This window comes from Silene latifolia, chromosome 8 (genome assembly GCF_048544455.1).
Source record: "Silene latifolia isolate original U9 population chromosome 8, ASM4854445v1, whole genome shotgun sequence".
NCBI lineage: Eukaryota > Viridiplantae > Streptophyta > Magnoliopsida > Caryophyllales > Caryophyllaceae > Silene > Silene latifolia.
In genome coordinates this window covers 46,904,346-46,918,189 of record NC_133533.1, presented here as the reverse complement: position 1 = coordinate 46,918,189, position 13,844 = coordinate 46,904,346, and positions in this window count along the sequence as shown.

The window sequence follows — 13,844 nt, the reverse complement described above, 5'->3', positions numbered from 1 at the left end:
ACACATAATAGGCATACGACCAACATTTACACCATAATCACGTAGTTGTTGCTTTAACCAAAGTAATTGAGAACATACCAGTCCAGCAGATACATATTCAGCTTCAGCTGTAGACATTGCAACAGAATTTTGCTTCTTTGAACCCCAAGTAATAATGCGTGGTCCAACAAATGTAGCAAATCCTGAAGTACTCTTTCTATCTAACGAGCATCCTGCATAATCTGCATCTGAATATCCTACTAGATCGAAATTACACTCAAGTGGATACCATAAGTATAAATCCGATGTACCAATTAAATATCTCAAGATACATTTAACTGTAATCATATGTAACTCTTTAGGACACGATTGAAATCGCGCACAGACACAAACACTAAACATTATATCCGGACGACTTGCAGTTAAATATAAAAGTGAACCAATCATACCTAGATATATAGTCTCATCAATACACTTACCATGTTCATCTATAGTTAACTTCTTATCAGGTACCATAGGTGTATCGTAAGACTTTGCATTTTCCATATCGAATTTTCGAATCAGTTCCTTGATATATTTCTGTTGGTGAATCTTTATACCTTCATTTGTTTGTTGAATCTGCAACCCTAGGAAGAATTTCAATTCTCCCATCATGCTCATTTCAAATTCAGAAGTCATTAGATCTGAAAAATACTTGCACAATTTTTCATTAGTAGAGCCGAATATTAGATCGTCTACATAAATTTGTACAACAAGTAAATTAGAAACTTTGGATTTTAGGAACAAGGTCTTATCAACAGATCCTCTTTTAAAATCATTTTGTAATAAAAACTTGGATAACCTGTCATACCATGCCCTTGGAGCTTGTTTCAAACTATATAAGGCTTTGTCTAATTTATAAACATGGTTTTGAAACATGCTGTTTAAAAATACGGGAGGTTGTTCAACAAAAACTTCTTCTTCCAAATAGCCATTAAGAAACGCGGTCTTAAAATCCATTTGGAACAATTTCATCCCTTTATGAGCGGCAAAGGCGATAATGAGACGAATAGCCTCAAGTCTTGCTACAGGTGCAAAGGTCTCGTCGTAGTCAATCCCTTCTTGTTGATTGTAGCCTTGGACAACTAGTCGTGTCTTGTTTCTTGTAATATTTCCTTCGTCGTCCAGTTTATTTATGAACACCCATCTCGTACCAATAACGGTTCGATCACTAGGTCGTGGCACTAAATATCATACCTTATTGCGTTCGAATTGTTGAAGCTCATCTTACATAGCTAATATCCAATCGGGTTCAGCAAGATCTTCTTTGATATTGGTAGGTACAATGGTTGACAGTAAAGAAAAGAACGAGCAGAAGTTATTCAAGGACCTTCTAGTTTTAACACCTTGTTCTAGATTTCCTAGGATTTTGTCCAAAGGATGGGAACTTTGATGTTTCCACTTCTTGAGAATTCTAGGTTCATTATTATTTGATGAGCTCGCACCTTCTACAGACGAAGCATCATGATTTGTTCCCCCTGAGTTGGACTTGGAGTTTTCTTCAAACGTATTATTAACTTCATCGGAATTTTCATGATTTGGATCGGAAGTTATAACATCATTAGGTATAACTTCAAGATCTTTTTCCTTATTTGGAGAAGGGTCGATAGTATCATTAACTACGGACTTATCACTTCTTTTAGGATCGTTTGCAGAGTTATCTATGTTGGAATAAGTGTCCTCCGACAATAATGCCATCACAACTGTCGATCATAATGATCACATGTTTAAATCTCATTTTAAGAATACATGTGAGATGTAATATTTTACAGTCAACTGGTCCACACATATCGGTAATGATTGGTCGACTAGAGTTTGACATTCGTAAGATGCGACGGTGGTGATCAGTTGATCCCCTTAGGTCATACCTATAGGGAAATACTCTTAATTGATTATTTAATTAATCGTATGCCGATACGAGTTAATTAAATTGCTTAAAATTGACGGATGATTTTTGTGAGTAATATTAACGTGTCTCATTGTAATTCGATTAAATAAGATACGTACTAAGTAATCAAATTGTTTTATTACTTAGATAAATTATTGTTTACGAAACAATTGAAATTGAATGAATATTTTATTATAAATACAAGACATTGTGATTTATAATTTGATAAACCATTTTGGTACAAGTAATTACGAATTACTAGTCAATTTTGTATATGACATATTTTATGAGTTTGTTGATTTTTAATATGTTAAAAATACATTACAATTTCACATATCAAGTAACATGTCACATATGTCACAATTGACAAATGACAAAATAAAATGGATCTTCCATTTTATGTATATGTGCCGAAAAATTGGAGAGAGTATTAGTGGATAAATTGTGTTGATTATTTTAATAAGAGAAAACACAATGATTATAACCTAATACATAGCCATGCAAACCTATTATTTCTTGGAAAGAAAACAAACTCATGCATTGGCTCCTCTCCTCCCTTGCCAACCGGTTTTCCATCAAGAGGAACAAAATGGTTTTCCTCTATCATTCATTCACTACACTACATAGTTTTCTAGTGTAAGAAAAATATATTCTTCTCTACAATTTGTGAAACATTTTAGAGAAAGAAAAACACACAAAAATCCTCTCCTATAAACCGAAATAGAGGAGAATAAAATCAATATTTTGGGTCAAATATTTAAGCTAGATTAATAATATTACTAGTTCATAATATTATTAATTATTAAGAGTATTCCTTGGGTATATGCTTTTGGGAGAGGTTCTAATTTGAACTTTGTTCATCCATTATAAGAAAAGCTCAAGAACTAACAAGAAGGAGATCTTGTTGGTACCGAAATGGCCGAAAATAAGATGGTGAGAAATAGATTTTTCATCTCTTTTTATTAAGTTTGCATGCATAATATCTTGTCTTTATTTTATGAACAAATAAATCAATTCATATATGAATATGTAAACTTATGAGTTTAATGAATCTAACAAGCGGTATCATGACCCTTAGGTTGTTTGCATGCAAATCGGTTCATAGTTTTTCCGAGTTATAAGATTAACATACAAAACTAATTAATTTGGATTTATGAAGATAAACCTAAAAATAACTTTTCATGTTAAACGTTTCTGGTCCTAAGTTATTTTTAGGACATTTTGGTTTATTTATGGATTTTATTGTTCATTTTATATAATATTGGCATTAAAATGTGATTTTTATGATAAAAATGTCATTTTTGGACGAAAAATAGCTAAACTTCGATTTTTTTAGTGGTTTTTGGATATGTTTTCACATATATTATCTACTGATGGCCTGTAAATTTTCATGTTAAAATAAGTTGTTTTCCTCGAAATATGGATTTTTAAAGTTAAAATCATATTTAAATGAGTAAATAGGTTAATATGAGTTATATTTCGAATATGGTCATGGAAATTTAGTATGTTGTCACATGAAATTTTACAAGATGTGTGTAAAATATTTGGCTATAATGAAGTCTTTATGCATGATTTATGAATTTTTATGAAAAATCACATAAATAGTGACTATAATTAGTAATAATGCTAAAACATAATTCATGACTAAAGGAAAAACGTCACATGTTGTATTTTATCATATATTTCAGATCTAAAAGTGAAAAGTTGATGAAAATAATTTTTTCTCATATTTTAATGGTCATATTTGTTAAAACCGATAAACCGCAACATTGTTTTTCTCGATAAATTTTCGAAATTTTTAACCTAAGTTTTGAATATTATGAGTGTCATGGTATTTTTCCAGAATGTTCATGAGTTTAAATTTCAAAATTTGAAATTATTTGAAATTTTAATAATTTAATTTGAAGTTTATAGCATAATTTTGTATTTTTGGATCCATTTATGAACAATATTAAGAAATCAAGTTTAATTATCGTCAAAATGTTAGTGAAGACTAATTTTTGAGTCCTAAGTTGGTTAGGGTAATTAACTTGTACATAAATATGAATTTATGTAATTATTGTGATTTTAACAAGTTTAATATACGATATTGGCTCTTTAAAGGCGATTTACCATAAAATCTAGCATGTTCATACATATTATAATGCTGCATTTTATTTATGATTGTCATATTTTAATTTTATGTAATTTTTGAATTATGTAACTTTACTTAGTATGGCCTTAGTTTTAATTGGTATTACCCGAAATGTATGGGAATATCGATTCGGTTGTAATTATTGTGATCTCGTATCACCGTTTTGTAATTTAATAGATTTATTTTATTTTCATTACTAATGTATAATAGGAAGTTATGTAATTCATTTTGTAATTTAATTATTCTGGAGTTCCTTGAAGACGGTGTCAAGACCGAAGTTCAAGGGACCAAAGGAGTTGGTTTCCGATTTTGTAATAGTTTATTAGATTTACTATTTTAGAAAGGCCATACTAAGATTTTATTTTTTATGCTTTGCATTTTATTTATATGTTGTATGCATCGCTAAATCGCCATAACTAAACATGCATTTTAAATCGAGTTTATCGACCGTGTCAATTACAATTATCGTAGTTCACCGCTTTAGTTCACTTAAAAGTGATAGATAATAAATTGACATGACCTCTCCCTAAAAATAAACAATTGAGACTTAACCTTACCAAAAAGTAGAAACTCTGAAAACCTATTTCGTGAGGGAGTGCGCTCGGCCACACCGGGGTACAAACCTTGTTACGTAGGGGAAGTGGGTGATAAATGTCTATCCACCGAATTCATATTGATAAGGGATGAATCGGCTACACCGTGCCCAAGTTAATATGAATTTGGATCATGGAATCATTTATCATAGTTGGGTAGAGGTCACTATGTAAATGCTTTACTTGTTAAATTATTTACAAGTATTATTATAACGATAAATGTTTTGTTTTCATTATTCCGTTATCATATTGTTCTATTTCTTTACCTCAAAATATACGATATCATTTCGTTTTTTAGTTCAAATCTCCATTAAAACATCGTAACTAAAGACAAAATATGAATTTTTCTTCTAAAACCTCGTGTTATCCATTGTAAGGATGTCTTGTGAAGAGTATAGATAAAAGTTATCCGTGATCAAAAGGGTTTTTGATTCTTGACTAACATATCTACTTACAATAAATTGTTTCTCATATGCTTAATTGAGTTAAGTACTTTGAAATGTTAAATCATTTTGGTAACTAGATTTGTTGGAAATCAAAATTGACCAAAATACCGCAACCACTTCATTGAAAGTTTTAAGACTAAACGAATAAAATGAAGAGTAGCCTTCATGAATTTCAATTTTGCTTCTCTTAGCAAAGACTCATTGAAATGAGTGGGAGCATTCTCTTAAACCGTTAAGAAAAGGACGAGGTTCAAAGAAGTAAATTAGAATGGAATTGATACAAGGTAATGTTAAAAGTAAAGTTGTTGAGAATAACGATACTAAACCTATCAATCACGACCAATAAAGTTTCCATTGTCTTAATTGTTGGACGCTAGAAAGGAAACTACCCCAAATTATTGAAGAATCAGCAAGTTAGTTGTGGGACATCTAATGGGACCTTCTTCTTTAAATGTTTATTCGATTAACATAAATTTTGCTAGTACTACTTCGTCAATATTAGAAATCGGTGGTGGTTTTCATCATTGTATTTGATACATAGGATGATTAGAATATGACGACTAGCAACAATGATGTCGAGAGATAGAGTCATTGTGTACTCAATCTAGTTTTGGGTTTATATTTATACCTTAATTATGACTATTAAGTGAATAAACTCTAAATAAGAATATAAACTTGTTAAGATACAAAAGAGATTTCACTTTTGTGACCCTATACACCATGATTTTATGTATGGCTAGCCCATTATCAAGGGGGTTATATTCTAAACCAAACTAGAATGATATATTATGTAGATGATGCAAGACTCAAATTGGTAACCCAAGATTAAATCTTAAATTCTGGAATGATGGAACGCAAAGAGTTATCGAGTACTCTTGGAACCATTAGATTGTTAATCTTATGGTATATGCGTATCTTGTATTCAAAGCAAGATGTCTCGTGCTTTTTGGTTGAAAAGGAGATCGAGGTTGTAAATCATTGATCCAAAATAGGTTGATCATTTTCTTTTACCAACGATTTAAGTTGACACTAATGTGTTCACTTAATAAGGTAAATGGAGAAATCTTTGAAGAAGTTCAAAGAGTTCCAGGAATCACGATTTAGTCGTGATGGGATTATCAAAGTTAAGACTTTGATATAAGCCAAAGGAAATGTGATATAGTATCACAAATTAATCTCTCTTAGCATGCATTATGGGATAATGTGTGGTTGGATAAAGAAATCAAACGCTATTCGATATGATTTGGACTTCAATCAAGTTACTTTGAGTTACTTGATCCTTTTGGGGATTTTATCATTTTGTCTAAATTATTTTTCCACTAAATCTAAAACGAATCATATGAGATGTGAAATGGTAGGGTACCATGTTTGTAAATTTTTCAAAAGAAACAAATGCTCATTTTTCCTTACTATAATCACGAATACAACGGGTTTGTGGCTTGTGAAGCTGTCTTTCTAGAATACTAGTTTATTTCTAGAAGACAGAGTGGGAGAAATTATTCGAGAGCCACAAAGAATGTTATGTCGCAAGAAACTGGTCTTTCTTGGCTACATGAGACGTTTTATGTAAGACGTTGTTTCTTCAAAACCTAGGAGGTTAAAGTCGTCACTTGTTGAAGATGATGAATTAGTGTTACTTTTAGAAAGTAAAGAGCTTGTAACTTACAAAGAAATTGTTTGATTCAAGTTACTTCTGGAAAGTAATGAATATATGACTTACATGAGAGTGTATAAGTCACAACTCAATACAAGGCTTAGAGCCATGAAAATCCGAAATAAATTCCGAGTGGAATTGTTGGATATCTAAGAGAGATATCAAAGCTTGATTAGTTGCAAAGTGTTTTGCACTATTCGGATCTTCTTAGGGATTGTGTTTCATTATGATGATATACATATAACGAGTGAATCTAAAACTCACTTCTTCAATTAGAAGGAATGTATTCAATACATGTCATGAGCTTTGTAGATTCTTGCAATCCTAAAATAATGTGCAACTTAAGAGAGGGTCTTAAGTAGGACATCAATGAGTTGGAATAAATGTTTTGATCATGTTATAAAAATTTTCTCGAGAGACGAGAAGTTGTGTTTATACATAGAGTTTAGTGGGAGTTACGGTAATTTTAATTAGTCTAATATGTGGATGACATATTGATCATTGGGAATGATTTAAGACTTGGAGAAATATAATACATCTATAATATCTGGATTTATGGAGATAAATCTATATGATATTAGCATCATATAAGAGTTCTTATGTTGATAAGATTCATGACTAGTTCAATCGAGTTGAACATATTTGATTGATTCCAATTGTTTCCACTGCCGGATCAATTAAATGAGTAATGATGTATAACACTTCATATACTTTGAGTATGATGAATTATTTCAAAATCGAATTTAAGTAATAGTTACCAGTAGCCATATAGATTATTCTAAAGTGCTTGAGGAAGCATTAAGGATGGAAAGTTAAGTGTTTTTGATGCAATTAACTAATTTGTGTAAGGGTGTTACACGAATGACAATTGAGATTGCGAAAGGTTCAAGACAAAACCATATTCAAAACACATGAAGATGGTTAAGGAACCATTGTGGCTATGTTATTTAAGAAATAGATTTGCTAGAATCGTTCTAGGCAATAAAGAACAATGAGAGATATTTACAACGAAAATTGAGTACACTTGCAATCATGGGATGTGCAAGAAGGATGAGTCCCACACACTGTGAAAACAGTGGGAGCTATTCTAAGGCTAGAGAGCTTATGTCTAGATTGGATCTAGACACGTACTCAGGAAGTTTTGTAATGCAAATGTATACATTACAAAGGAAAACGAGTATGTAGTAAGGTTGAGTAAGGTACAAAAAGTTGATAAAACCTACTAACCAAAGCCTTCTCATAGGCTTAACATGATGAGTCATGTCATATGTCGTTTCAATTGCATTGAGATGAACAACTACATATAAGATGAAAATGGATTATAAAAATATGAAGTAGTAATCAGGTATTGACTATTCATATGTGATAATCACATTTGTCGTTCGAGTTTTTTAAATCTAAAACTCCTTTTATACTTTGTTACATCCAAACGGGTTGTAGAGACAATATTGAACCCCGTTAAAGTGAACACGGATTAACATGGTATTTGCCCATAATCACTTGTATGAGGTGACGTCTCGAAGTGACTAGAGTGTGATGCAATTGATGGCAAGTTCAAGTGCCATAGAGTCATATGAAATGACTAGTCGATCACATAGACAGACTGTTAGGACACTTTGTCGGGCCTAATGACCGCTTATAAAGTTCTGGCAAATTTATATAGCCTGGTCGTGACGAGAACTACTATAGTATTCTAATGAGTCGATTCTTTTGACTAAAGACTGTTCGCCTAAGGTGGCACAGTTTCAGATTAACTTTGATTTATGTTACTACGACCTTCGTAAATGGGGTCAAATGGGCATATTTTGGGTTATGATGGTTGTGGCTAGTCGAAGGGAATAGTGCGATAGGAATTGTCCACCCCTTGTCAGGGTTAAAACAATATCTCAGGGCCACTCGAGGAGTAATGAACTGGAAATGCGTGGTCACGCTCTGAAGGTATCTATGGTAGATGATTCCGGTCAATCAGTTATTCTCCAGATCGAGGAAACCACTCTCGATATGATCACTTGCAAGTACGACCTGAAAGACACCTTGCATTGAGTGGGAGATAGTAATAGGACAACAGAATTGGTGACGCACACTTGTCGAGGATAGGTGGGAGACTGTTGGAATAAGTGTCCTCCGACAATAATGCGATCACAACTGTCGATCATAATGATCACATGTTTAAATCTCATTTTAAGAATACATGTGGGAGGTAATATTTTACAGTCAACTGGTCCACACATATCGGTAATGATTGGCTGACTAGAGTTTGACATTACTGTCGTGCGACGGTGGTGATCAGTTGATCCCCTTAGGTCATACCTATAGGGAAATACTCTTAATTGATTATTTAATTAATCGTATGCCGATACGAGTTAATTAAATTGCTTAAAATTGACGGATGATTTTTGTGAGTAATATTAACTTGTCTCATTGTAATTCGATTAAATAAGATACGTACTAAGTAATCAAATTGTTTTATTACTTAGATAAATTATTGTTTACGAAACAATTGAAATTGAATGAATATTTTATTATAAATACAAGACGTTGTGATTTATAATTTGATAAACCATTTTGGTACAAGTAATTACGAATTACTAGTCAATTTTGTATATGACATATTTTATGAGTTTGTTGATTTTTAATATGTTAAAAATACATTACAATTTCACATGTCAAGTAACATGTCACATATGTCATAATTGACAAATGACAAAATAAAATGGATCTTCCATTTTATGTATATGTGCCGAAAAATTGGAGAGAGTATTAGTGGATAAATTGTGTTGATTATTTTAATAAGAGAAAACACAATGATTATAACCTAATACATAGCCATGCAAACCTATTATTTCTTGGGAAGAAAACAAACTCATGCATTGGCTCCTCTCCTCCCTTGCCAACCGGTTTTCCATCAAGAGGAACAAAATGGTTTTCCTCTATCATTCATTCACTACACTACATAGTTTTCTAGTGTAAGAAAAATATATTCTTCTCTACAATTTGTGAAACATTTTAGAGAAAGAAAAACACACAAAAATCCTCTCCTGTAAACCGAAATAGAGGAGAATAAAATCAATATTTTGGGTCAAATATTTAAGCTAGATTAATAATATTACTAGTTCATAATATTATTAATTATTAAGAGTATTCCTTGGGTATATGCTTTTGGGAGAGGTTCTAATTTGAACCTTGTTCATCCATTATAAGGAAAGTTCAAGAACTAACAAGAAGGAGATCTTGTTGGTGCCTAATTGGCCGAAAATAAGATGGTGAGAAATAGATTTTTCATCTCTTTTTATTAAGTTTACATGCATAAGATCTTATCTTTATTTTATGACCAAATAAATCAATTCATATATGAATATGTAAACTTATGAGTTTAATGAATCTAACAATCTAGTTCATCATTAATGCCTTCTATATTCTCATCATCATTTAATGGTTCATCTCTGGCTAAAGAGAAATCGGGCTCATCTGGATCCTCTTCTTCCTGTTCAACTTTATCAAACACATTATCTTCATCAAAATGAACATGAACACTTTCTTCTATGTGCAAGGTTCTCTTATTAAATTCTTTGTAAGCTTTACTATGATCCGAATATCCCAGAAAAACAACTTCGTCACTTCGAGGGTCAAATTTTCCTAAATTGTCTTTTCCATTATTGTGAACAAAGCATTTGCTCCCGAAACAACGGAGATGTGATATATTGGGCTTTCTCCCTCTTAAAAGTTCATAGGGAGTCTTTTTCAAAATTGGACGGATCATAGCTCTATTGTGCACATAGCATGCGGTACTAACAGCATCTGCCCAAAAACTTCTAGGAAGGTCATTACATAAAAACATAGTACGAGCCATATCCTCTAGGGTTCGATTCATACGTTCCACGACACCATTTTGTTGTGGGGTACGTGGTGCGGAGAAGTTATGCCCCACACCATTTTCCCTACAAAATTCTATAAACGATTGATTATCAAATTCAGTGCCATGATCCGTCCGAATCGAAATAAGCTTTTTATCATATTTATTTTGGACAAGCTTCATTAATACCACAAATTCATTGAAAGTTTCATCTTTGGAGGAAAGAAAGATTGGCTAGACATACCTTGAGTAATCATCGACTAGAACAAATACGTACTTTGATCCACCACGCCTTCTAACTTTCATAGGTCCACATAAATCCATGTGAACTAACTCAAGTGGTTGTTTCGTACTAACTACTCTCTTAGGTTTGAATGAGGATCTAACATGTTTTCAACGGGCACATGAGTCACACATTTTCTTTTGCTCGAATTTAATTGAGAGCAAGCCTTTAACTAAATCCATGGACTTAAGTTTCTTTAAAATAATTGGACTAATGTGTGCAAACCTCTTGTGCCACAAGCAAGACTCATCTAGGGTTACTTTCATACACGAGAAGGAATTTGTATTGACAGCATTTAAGTTAATCATATACACATTCCTCCTACGGTGACCCTCAAGCAGAACATTACTAGTACCTTCAATTATGATACGACAACCATTGGCATGAAAAACAACTTTGTTATCTTTGTCACATAATTGAGAAATACTAAGTAAGTTATGTTTAAGACCACTTACCATATATGCATTCTCGATTGAATGAGAGGTTGAAATTCCAATTTTTCCTACTCCAATAATCATGCCCTTCTTGTTATCTCCAAAGGTGACCTTGCCACCAAAAAAGGGCTCTAGTGAAAGAAAAAAAATTTATGTCTCCTGTCATGTGTCTCGAACATCCATTGTCGAGATACCATAGATTATTTTCTTTCACCACTACCTGCATATGAATCAAATAAGGCTTTTAGGTACCCAAGCTAAGTTGGGTCCTTTATGGTTAGTGACTCTGTAAATTTGATCCTTTCTAACCCATAATTATCTTATTATTCTTTTGGCTTTAACATAGGGTTGTCTTGGTCTTTGTCTAGGAAATGGAACATGAGATACTCTAGGCTTTGTCCTAGTGTTATGAACTTTATACTTAAGTGTATGTTTTTGATTCTCATTCATTTTGTTTGATTTTGGAGGAAGAGATGAGTAATCAAAAGCCATATCATAAGTCCATCTAAACTTATTATTACGTTCTTCATTGTTGTCAGATTCATCTATAGCCGAGACATCATCTTCAACTATGAAATCACAAGATTCGACATTCTTTTTCTCATCCAAAGCAAGTTTGACACAATTGACTTGAATATGTCCAGTAGACCCACAACAATTGTAAATCAAATATTCTGGAAGATTGACATATTTTCTTTTTCTAAAATCACGATCAGAAGGATTGGATTTGCATTTATCATGGTCTCTACAGTTATAGCATTCATGACCAAGTCCCATCTTCATGTTATTATCAGATTGTTCGGTAAGGAAGTTTAAAACTTTTGTGCTTCCTTCCCACTTATCATGAACTTTTCGTGCATGTAAGAGTAATTCTTTCAAGGAATCGATTTCTTTTTCACATTTTGAATGATATACACTCGAATCCTTGGAAGAGTTACCTTTCTTAATATCTTCAACGATATTTATCAAAACGTTCATTCAAGATACGTTTCTCATTATCATGTTGCTCTCTAAGTTTAGACATACTGTCTTTGGCTTCTTCTAATTGTTTAGAAAGAAATGTAATTTCTTTCTTGTGTTCGGAAATCACACTATCTTTGCCATCTAATTCAGATTTTAAAAACTCATTTACTTTCTTCAGCTCGGAAGTTCTAGCATCACTAGCTATAACTTTAGCTTGAAGATGCTTAATATTGAGTTTTAGCTCCGAAGTTATAGCATCACTAGTCTTAACTTTAGATTCGAGAGCGTTTTTCTCAGCATTTGTCATGTCCGAAGTTATAGCTGAAGAAACTGTAACTTTAGATTTGAGCTTTTTGGCTTTAGCTTTGAAGTTGGTTTTCTCAAAGAATGTCTAGGATTTGTTCCTTAAGGTCACTTAACTCTAGACTTTGTTCATGACAATGATCAAGGGATTGTTCAAAATACTTAATTAGAGCACTCTTAGAAAGTTTCTTAACTTGCTTTTTGAGTTCAAGAAAACTTACCTCTTCATCATCATCTGAGTCTGAATCTCCAACAAGACACATCTCAGCATTAGAACTATCACTTTCATTCTCGCTGTCGGAGATTAGGTCAAGACTAACGTTGCTTAGGCAAATATTGGCAACTTCTTCTTCTTCGGACTCGTCATCTTCAGCGTCCAAGTCTCCCCAACAATAAGCCATCATGACTTGCTTGAACTCCTTCTTTGTTTTGTCACGTTGATTTTTGTCTTTAATTTTCTTCCATGTTGGGCAATCTTTGATCATGTGATCATTATCACCACACTTGAAGCATCCACGGTTAGAGAAAGATTCTTTTGACTCAGAAGTTTTCTTGGGAGTTTGCTTTATTTTGTTATTTGTTTTATTTTGATTTCGATTGAGGAAATTTTTCCTAAATCGTTTGACAAACAACACAGTTTCATCTTCAATATCTGAAGAATCATTCTTTTTGCTAGACTCAGCTTGTAAGGCCATTTTCTTGCTTGTACCAGCATCCGACTCATCCTGATTTAGAGTAATCTCGTGAGCCATTAAGGTTCCGAGTAGCTCCTGATAGGATAACGAAGTTAGGTCCTTACATTCCTCTATAATAGACACTTTATGTCTCCATCTGCGAGACATACTTCTAAGAATTTTCCTAGCAATTTCCTTGGAGTCGAATGTTCTTCCTAAATTCCTTAACTCATTAATGATACTAGAAAAGCGAGAGGACATGATGTCAACTGACTCGTTTTGCTCCATGGCAAACAGCTCGTATTTTCGCATTAGTAATGACATACGTTGCTTTTTGACAACATCGGTTCCCTCATAGGCTAATTGTAGACCATCCCATATTTCCTTGGCAGATGAAATGGTTGAAAAACGATCGAATTTAGTTGGAATCATACCATTCTGCAACAAATTTATTGCTTTTGAATTCTTCTCAGCCTTTTTACAATCCGCCTCAATATAATGCTCTTCCTTCTTTTCGACGGTAGTGTCATTAGTGGTTGCAAGTAAGATCTTATTCGGAGCATTCTTGATAATCAACCAGCACTCCCAATCGTTACCCTTA